Source organism: Phocoena sinus, chromosome 4 (genome assembly GCF_008692025.1).
Source record: "Phocoena sinus isolate mPhoSin1 chromosome 4, mPhoSin1.pri, whole genome shotgun sequence".
Classification (NCBI taxonomy): domain Eukaryota; kingdom Metazoa; phylum Chordata; class Mammalia; order Artiodactyla; family Phocoenidae; genus Phocoena; species Phocoena sinus.
In genome coordinates this window covers 27,599,498-27,609,992 of record NC_045766.1, presented here as the reverse complement: position 1 = coordinate 27,609,992, position 10,495 = coordinate 27,599,498, and the positions used below count along the sequence as shown (strand labels likewise).

The window sequence follows — 10,495 nt, the reverse complement described above, 5'->3', positions numbered from 1 at the left end:
TTAGGAGTTTGGGTATAGCAGATACAAACTACTATGCATAAAATAGATAAACAACAAGGTCCTACTATACAGCACAGGGAACTATATTCAATATAGTAATAAACTATAATGGAAAAGAATCTGAAAAAGAATATATATATATAACTGAATCACTTTGCTGTACACCAGAAACTAACACAACATTGTAAATCAATTACCTTCAATTTATTTTTTTAATTTTTTAATTTTAAAAATTTAAAAATTGGAATTGAATAGTGGAATTGTGGCTAAACTTTTCTATGCTTTATTTAGAACTCCATTAATGTTGCTAATGTCTTAAATATTTATAATGCATAAGATCATAACACGGATGAATTTATTTATATTATAGTCAGCAAGTACGTGAAACATGTAGCAAAACATGATTTTTCCTAACTAGATTTTAAGTCAACAAATATTTGGAGAGTCTACCATATTTAATTTTATGTTGATACATTGATACAGACACAGAAGATTGATACATTGATACTGATATAAAAGGTTGAGATTCTGGTCTCCAGGAACTTTCAACCTAGTATGAAAAGTATATGCGCCTTAAAAATACATTTAATCATTTGGTTGAGTTTGAAATGGGTAAAGAGTAGTCCTCATTATTAATCCACGCATAGTATATGAATTTAGAAAAGATTGAAATTGGATCTATGTGAAGATTGAATGATGGGAAAGAATGCAGATGAGGATTACCAACATATGAAGAAAAGAAAAAACAATGTAATACTCAAAAAGAAAATCTTAATATAAGTTATGGGAAAAAAATCATAGAGAAGAAAAATACAGGGCTTCCCTGGTGGCACAGTGGTTAAGAATCCGCCCACCGGTGCAGGGGACATGGGTTCGATCCCTGGTCCGGGAAGATCCCACATGCCGCAGAGCAACTAAGCCCATGCACCACAACTACTGAGCCTGTGCTCTAGAGTCCGGGAGCCACAACTACTGAATCCCGCACACCTAGAGCCTGTGCTCTGCAACAAGAGAAGCCACCTCAACGAGAAGCCCACACACCACAAGGAAGAGTAGCCCCGCTCGCCGCAACTAGAGAAAGCCCGCGCGCAGCAACAAAGGCCCAACACAGCCAAAAAAAAAAAAAAAACTAAGAAAAATATAAATATAATACAGAGAAAATCAAAAGGGAGTAAAAGTATAATACTTTTTATTCAAGTTTCCCAAATAGATAAAATACACACTAACAAAGCTAGCTTATTTGAGGAATCAATTATTTGTATTATCAAATTATATATATATGTATTATATAATGTGCATTCATAGGCATTAATCTAAATATTTTAAACTATGAAGAAAATTCTAACATAAAAAGTATCTTGAGTCCTTAATAAATTTATCAAAGTTTAACAGTCATGCCTTCTGTCACTCTCTCTCTCTCTCTCTTTCTCTGATCATTTGTAACTCACAAAGTTTTTCAAAGGACATAGTTACCAGAATACACATTTTCCACCAAAATGTCAAATGAACGTTGAAATTAGACCCCAGAATTAGTCCACAATAGACAATAGAAGTCTTCAGAAAACTGGAATCTGCCAACACTCTTCCAACTGTGTAACAAAGCAATGAGATAACTTCACCAAAAATAATTCAAAGGGCAAACCAATGGACAAATCAATATTTGAAAAGACAGATGCAGTTGACACACTAGAAAAACAAAGTTCAAAATATTATCTTTTATTTTTAATAATAAATATAATAATTTGTTTTTAGACAAAAATATTGGCTATCTCCCTCAGCAGCAACAAATATTCAATGACTCCTGAAAAGTTCTTGAGAAATACTGATGAAGTCCCTCAATAAGAGGACTCAGGAACAGAATGACAGACTAATGGCAGACAAGAAAGGCTACAAAGAAGTCAAGGTATTGGGGGAGATAAGAAATTTGAAACATAATGAGTTAAAATGCAAATGTTTAGTGGGAGGTTGGTACTTAAATAATATTGATTCAAAGGGCATAAAAATTATGGATAAAATAATATGGAATCTGGGATTTCCTTCAAAATAATACAGGAGTTGGGGAGTGGCTGAGGGTATAGAAGAAACATTATTGGTGGTTAGTTGATAGTTGCTGAAACTGGATGATGGCTACATAGATGCTTATGGCATTTATCAGTTTTGTAAATATTTTAAATGTTCCATGAGAGCTTTTTTTAAAAGAAACAAATTTAAAAATAAGTGACCGGAGATCTTCAAGATGGCGGAAGAGTAAGACGTGGAGATCACCTTCCTCCCCACAGATACATCAGAAATACATCTACATGTGGAACAACTCCTACAGAACACCTACTGAACGCTGGCTGAAGACCTCAGACCTCCCAAAAGGCAAGAAACTCCCCACGTTCCTGGGTAAGGCAAAAGAAAAAGAAAAAACAGAGACAAAAGAATAGGGACGGGACCTGCACCAGTGGGAGGGAGCTGTGAAGGAGGAAAGGTTGCCACACACTGCGAAGGCCCTTCGCCGGCAGAGACTGCAGGTGGCAGAGGCGGGAGGCTTCGGAGACACGGAGAGCGCAGCAACTGGGGTGCGGAGGGCAAAGCAGAGAGAGATTCCCGCACAGAGGATCGGTGTGGACCAGCACTCACCAGCCTGAGAGGCTTGTCTGCTCACCCGCCGGGGTGGGCGGGGCTGGGAGCTGAGGCTCGGGCTTCGGGGGTCAGATCCCAGGGAGAGGACTGGGGTTGGCTGCGTGAACACAGCCTGCAGGGGGTTAGTGCGCCACAGCTAGCCGGGAGGGAGTCCGGGAAAGTCTGGAGCTGCCTAAAAGGCAAGAGACTTATTCTTGCCTCTTTGTTTCCTGGTGCGCAAGGAGAGGAAAGTAAGAGTGCCGCATAAAGGAGCTCCAAAGACGGGCGCGAGCCGCGGCTAGCAACGAGGACCCCAGACACGGGCATGAGACGCTAAGGCTGCTGCTGCCGCCACCAAGAAGCCTGTGTGCAAGCACAGGTCACTATCCACACCTCCCCTCCTGGGAGCCTGTTAAGATCCCCACTGCCAGGGTCCTGTGATCCAGGGACAACTTCCCCGGGAGAACACACAGTGAGCCTCAGGCTAGAGCAATGTTAGGCTGTCCTCTGCTGCCGCAGGCTCGCCCTGGACTCCATACCCCTCCCTCCCAAATCCAAAGCTGAACCCCAGGAGCTGTGCAAACAGAGAAAGGGAAATTTCTCCCAGCAGCCTCAGGAGCAGCGGATTAAAGCTCCACAATCAACTTGATGTACCCTGCATCTGTGGAATACATGAATAGACAACCAGTCATCCCCAATAGAGGAGGTGGACTTCAAGAACAATGATATATATTTTTTTTTTCCCTTTCTCTCTTGTTGTGAGTGTGTATGTGTATGCTTCTGTATGTGATTTTGTCTGTATAGCTTTGCTTTTACCATTTGTCCTAGGGTTCTGTCTGTCCGTTTTTTGTTCTGTTTTTCAGTATAGTTCTTAGCACTTGTAATTGATGGATTTGTTTTTTGGTTTGGTTGCTCTCTCTTTCTTTTTTTATTACTTTTCAAAAAAATTTTTAATAATCATTTTTTATTTTAATAATTTTATTTTATTTTACTTTATTTTATTTTATCTTCTTTCTTTCTTTCATTTTTTTCTCCCTTTTATTCTGAGCCATATGGATGACAGGCTCTTGGTGCTCCAGCCAGGTGTCAGGGCTGTGCCTCTGAAGTGGGAGAGCCAAGTTCACGACACTGGTCCACAAGAGACCTCCCACCTCCACATAATATCAAATGGAGAAAATCTCTCAGAGATCTCCATCTCAACGCTAGGACCCAGTTCCACTCAACAACCAGGAAGCTACAGTGCTGGACACCCTATGCCAAACAACTAGCAAGACAGGAACACAAATCCATCTATTAGCAGAGAGGCTACATAAAATTATAATAAGGCCACAAACACCCCAAAACACACCACCAGACGTGGACCTGCCCACCAGAAAGACAAGATCCAGCCTCATCCACCAGAACACAGCACTAGGCCCCTCCACCAGGAAGCCTACACAACCCACTGAACAAACCTTAGTCACTGAGGACAGACACCAAAAACAACTGGAACTACGAAACTGCAGCCTGCGAAAAGGAGATCCCAAACGCAGTAAGTTAAGTAAAATGAGAAGACAGAGAAACACACAGCAGATGAAGGAGCAAGGTAAAAAGCCACCAGACCTAACAAATGAGGAGGAAATAGGCAGTCTACCTGAAAAAGAATTCAGAAAAATGATAGTAAAGATGATCCAAAATCTTGGAAATAGAATGGAGAAAATATAAGAAATGTTTAACAAGGACCTAGAAGAACTAAAGAGCAAACAAACAGTGATGAACAACACAATAAATGAAATTAAAAATTCTCTAGAGGGATCAATAGCAGAATACCTGAGGCGGAAGAACAGATAACTGATCTGGATGATAAAATAATGGAAATAACTACTGCAGAGCAGAATAAAGAAAAAAGAATTGAGGGCGGTCTAAGAGACCTCTGGGACAACAATATACGCACCAACATTCGAATTGTAGGGGTCCCAGAAGAAGAAGAGAAAAAGAAAGGGACTGAGAAAATATTTTAAGAGATTATAGTTGAAAACTTTCCTGATATGGAAAAGGAAATAGTCAATCAATCCAGGAAGGGCAGAGAGTCCCATACAGGATAAATACAAGGTGAAACACGCCAAGACACATATTAATCAAACTATCAAAAATTAAATACAAAGAAAAGATATTAAAAGCAGCAAGGGAAAAAAAAAACAAATAACACACAAGGGAATCCCCATAAGGTTAACAGCTGATCTTTCAGCAGAAACTCTGCAAGCCAGAAGGGAGTGGCAGGACATATTTAAAGTGATGAAGGAGAAAAACCTACAACCAAGATTACTCTAACCAGCAAGGACCTCATTCAGATTTGATGGAGAAATTAAAACCTTTACAGACAAGCAAAATTTAAGAGAATTCAGAACCACCAAACCAGCGTTACAACAAATGCTAAAGGAACTTCTCTAGGCAGGAAACAAAAGAGAAGGAAAAGACCTACAAAAACAAACCTGAAACAGTTAAGAAAATTGTAATAGGAACATACATATCGATAATTACCTTAAATGTAAATGGATTAAATGCTCCAACCAAAAGACATAGACTGGCTGAATGGATACAAAAACAAGACCCATATATATGCCGTCTACAAGACCCACTTCAGACCTAGGGACACATACAGACTGAAAGTGAGGGGATAGAAAAAGATATTCCATGCAAATGGATATCAAAAGAAAGCTGGAGTAGCAATTCCCGTATCAGACAAAATAGACTTTAAAATAAAGACTATTACAAGAGACAAAGGAGGACATTACATAATGATCAAGGGATCAATCCAAGAAGATATAACAATTGAAATATTTATGCACCCAACATAGGAGCACCTCACTACATAAGGCAAATACTAACAGCCATAAAAGGGGAAATCGACAGTAATACAATCATAGTAGGGGACTTTTTTTTTTTTTTTTTTTTTTTTTGCGGTACGCGGTCCTCTCACTGCCACGGCCTCTCCCACTGCAGAGCACAGGATCCGGACGCGCAGGCCCAACGGCCATGGCTCACGGGCCCAGCCGCTCCGCGACATGTGGGATCCTCCCGGACCAGGGCATGAACCCGCGTCCCCTGCATCGGCAGGCAGACTCCCAACCACTGTGCCACCAGGGAAGCCGCAGATTAGGGGACTTTAAAACCCCACTTTCACCAATGGACAGATCATCCAAAATGAAAATAAATAAGGAAACACAAGCTTTAAGTGATACATTAAACAAGATGGACTTAATTGATATTTATACGACATTCCATCCAAAAACAACAGAATACACATTCTTCTCAAGTACTCATGGAACATTCTCCAGGATAGATCATATCTTGGGTCAAATCAAGCCTTGGTAAATTTAAGAAAATTGAAATCGTATCAAGTATCTTTTCTGACAACAACGCTATGAGACTAGATATCAATTACAGGAAAAAAATGTGTAAAAAGTGCAAACACATAGAGGCTAAACAATACACTACTTAATAACCAAGAGATAACTGAAGATACCAAAGAGGAAATCAAAAAATACCTAGAAACAAATGACAATACAAACACGACGACCTAAAACCTATGGGATGCAGCAAAAGCAGTTCTAGGAGGGAATTTTATAGCAATACAATCCTACCTTAAGAAACAAGAAACATCTCAAATAAAAAACCAAGCCCTACAACTAAAGCAATTACAGAGAAAGAAGAACAAAAAACGCCCAAACTTAGCAGAAGGAAAGAAATCATAAAGATCAGATCAGAAATAAATGAAAAAGAAATGAAGGTGACAATAGCAAAGATCAATAAAACTAAAAGCTGGTTCTTTGAGAAGATAAACAAAATTGGTAAACCATTAGCCAGACTCATCAAGAAAAAAAGGGAGAAAACTCAAATCTATAGAATTAGAAGTGAAAAAGGAGAAGTAACAACTGACACTGCAGAAATACAAAGGATGATTAGAGATTACTACAAGCAACTATATGCCAATAAACTGGACAACCTGGAAGAAATGGACAAATTCTTAGAAATGCACAACCTTCCGAGACTGAACCAGGAAGAAATAGAAAATATGAACAGACAGATCACAAGCACTGAAATTGAAACTGTGATTAAAAATATTCCAACAAACAAAAACCCAGGACCAGATGGCTTAACAGGCAAATTCTATCAAATATTTAGAGAAGAGCTAACACCTATCCTTCTCAAACGCTTCCAAAATATGGCAGAAGGAGGAACAGTCCCAAACTCATTCTATGAGACCACCATCACCCGGATACCAAAACCAGACAAAGATGACACAAAGAAAGAAAACTACAGGCCAATATCACAGATGAACATAGATGCAAAAATCTTCAACAAAATACTAGCAAAGAGAATCCAACAGCACATTAAAAGGATCATACACCATGATCAAGTGGGATTTATCCCAGGAATGCAAGGATTCTTCAATATATGCAAATTAATCAATGTTATACACCATATTAACAAATTAATGGAGAAAAATCATATGATCATCTCAATAGATGCAGAGAAAGCTTGCAACAAAATTCAACATCCATTTATGGTAAAAACCCTGCAGAAAGTAGGCATAGAGGGAACTTTCCTCAACATAATAAAGGCCATATATGACAAACCCACAGCCAACATGGTCCTCAATGGTGAAAAACTGAAACCATTTCCACTAAGATCAGGAACAAGACAACGTTGCCCACTCTCACCACTATTATTCAACATAGTTTTGGAAGTTTTAGCCACAGCAATCACAGAAGAAAAAGAAATAAAAGGAATCCAAATTGGAAAAGAAAAAGTAAAGCTGTCACTGTTTGATATGACCTGACACTATACACAGAGAAACCTAAAGATGCTACCAGAAAACTACTAGAGCTAATCAACGAATTTGGTAAAGTAGCAGGATTCAAATTTAATGCACAGAAATCTTTTGCATTCCTATACACTAATGATGAAAAATATGAAAGAGAAATTAAGGAAACCCTCCCATTTACCACTGCAACAAAAAGAATAAAATATCTAGGAATAAACCTACTTAAGGAGACAAAAGATCTGTATGCAGAAAATTATAAGACACTGATGAAAGAAATTAAAGATGATACAAACAGATGGAGAGATATACCATGTTCTTGGATTGGAAGAATCAACATTGTGAAAATGACTGTACTACCTAAAGCAATCTACAGATTCAATGCAATCCCTATCAAACTACCACTGGCATTTTTCATAGAACTAGAACAAAAAAATCTCACAATTTGTATGGAAACACAAAAGACCCTGAACAGCCAAAGCAATCTTGAGGAAGAAAATTGGAGCTGGAGGAATCAGGCTCCCTGACTTCAGACTATACTACAAAGCTACAGTGATCAAGAGAGTATAGTACTGGTGCAAAAACAGAAATATAGATCAATGGAACAGGATAGAAAGCCCAAAGATAAACCCACGCACATATGGTCACCTAATCTTTGATAAAGAAGGCAAGAATATACAGTGGAGAAAAGACTGCCTCTTCAATAAGTGGTGCTGGGAAAACTGGACAGCTACACGTAAAAGAATGAAATTAGAACACTCCCTAACACCATACACAAAAATAAACTCAAAATGGATTAAAGACCTAAATGTAAGGCCAGAAACTATCAAACTCTTAGAGGAAAACATAGGCAGAACATTCTTGGACAGCAAGATTCTTTTTGACCCACCTCCTAGAGAAATGGAAATAAAAACAAAACTAAACAAATGGGACCGAATGAAACTTAAAAGCTTTTACACAGCAAAGGAAACCATAAATAAGACGAAAAGACAACCCTCAGAATGGGAGAAAGTATTTACAAATGAAGCAACTGACAAAGGATTAATCTCCAAAATTTACAAGCAGCTCATGCAGCTCAACATCAATTAAACAAACAACCCAATCCAAAAATGGGCAGAAGACCTAAATCGACATTTCTCCAAAGAAGATATACAAATTGCCAACAAACATATGAAACAATGCTCAACATCATTAATCATTAGAGAAATGTAAATCAAAACTACAATGAGATATCATCTCACATTGTTCAGAATGGCCATCATCAAAAAATCTAGAAACAATAAATACTGGAGAGGGTGTGGAGAAAAGGGAACCCTCTTGCTCTGTTGGTGGTAATGTAAATTGGTACAGCCACTATGGAGAACAGTATGGAGGTTCCTTAAAAAACTAAAAATAGAACTACCATACGACCCAGCAATCCCACTACTGGGCATATACCCTGAGAAAACCATAATTCCAAAAGAGTCATGTACCAAAATGTTCATTGCAGCTCTATTTACAATAGTCAGGACATGGAAGCAACCTAAGTGTCCATCGACAGATGAATGGATAAATAAGATGTGGCACATATATACAATGGAATATTACTCAGCCATAAGAAGAAACGAAATTGAGTTATTTGTAGTGAGGTGGATGGACCTAGAGTCTGTCATACAGAGTGAAGTAAGTCAGAAAGAGAAAAACAAATACTGTATGCTAACACATATATGTGGAATCTAAAATAAAAAAGAATAAAAGGTTCTGAAGAACCTAGGGGCAGGACAGGAATAAAGATGCAGATGTAGAGAATGGACTTGAGGACACAGGGAGGGGAAGGGTAAGCTGGGACGAAGTGAGAGAGTGGCATGGACATATATACACTACCAAATGTAAGGTAGATAGCTAGTGGGAAGTAGCCGCATAGCACAGGGCGATCAGCTCAGTGCTTTGTGACCACCTAGAGGGGTGGGATAGGGAGGGTGGCAGGGAGGGAGACACAAAAGGGAAGAAATATGGGGACATATGTATATGTATAACTGATTCACTTTGTTATAAAGCAGAAACTAACACACCATTGTAAAGCAATTATACTCCAACAAAGCTGTTAAAGTATATATATATATATATATATATAATATATACACACAGAATGCATATGTATGTACACATACTAGTATATATAAAGTAGGTAAACAACAAGGACCCACTGTATACCACAGAGAACTATACTCAATATCTTGTAATAACCTATAATGGAAAAGAATCTGACCGAATCACTTTGCTGTATACTTGAAACTAACACAACATTGTAGATTAACTATACTTCAATAACAATTAAATAAATAAATAAATAAATAAAGTGACCCCTTTTCACAAAGATGGCGCCGAAGGCGAAGAAGGAAGCCCCTGCTCCTCTGAAAGCCCAAGCCAAAGCAAAGGCTTTGAAGGCCAAGAAAGCAGTGTTGAAAGGTGGCGTCCACGGCCACGAAAAAAAAGGAGATCCGGACGTCACACATCTTCGGACGGCGCAAAGCACTGCGGCTCAGGAGGCAGCCCAAATATCCTCGGAAGAGCGCCCCTAGGAGAAACAAGCTTGACCACTATGCCATCACCAAGTTCCCCCTCACCACAGAGTAAGCCATGAAGAAAATAGAAGACAATATCACACCAGTGTTCGTTGTGGATGTCAAGGCCAACAAACACCAAATTGAATAGGCTGTGAAGAAGCTCTATGACGTTGACATGGCCAGAGTCAACACTGATCAGGCCTGATGGAGAGAAGAAGGCATATGTTCCACTGAGTACGATGCTTAGGATGTTGCCAGCAAAATTGGGGTCATCTAAACTGAGTCCAGCTGGCTAATTCTAAACATAAAAGTTTTTTCTATAAAATAATAAATAAAAAATAAAAGTAAGTGAAAAATGGGGGAGTGGGGATAAAAGAGACTCTTAATTAAAGCATCCATATAATTTATTGTCCTAACTGGAACATGTCAGGAATGAAAGGGAACCGTATTAATAATTTTAACTGCTACAGGCCTAAGCCAGTGCTGTGCTGGGCAGTCCTGGATGTATGGTCCCTCTACTTTTTACCAGCAGGTTTCA

At 38.8% G+C, this 10,495-nt stretch overlaps 1 pseudogene; it reads left to right on the top strand.

Annotated features, from left to right (window-relative positions):
- Positions 1 to 9,768: 9,768 nt before the first annotated feature.
- On the top strand, positions 9,769 to 10,234 carry LOC116753376 (annotated as a pseudogene).
- The last annotated feature ends 261 nt before the right edge of the window (positions 10,235 to 10,495 follow it).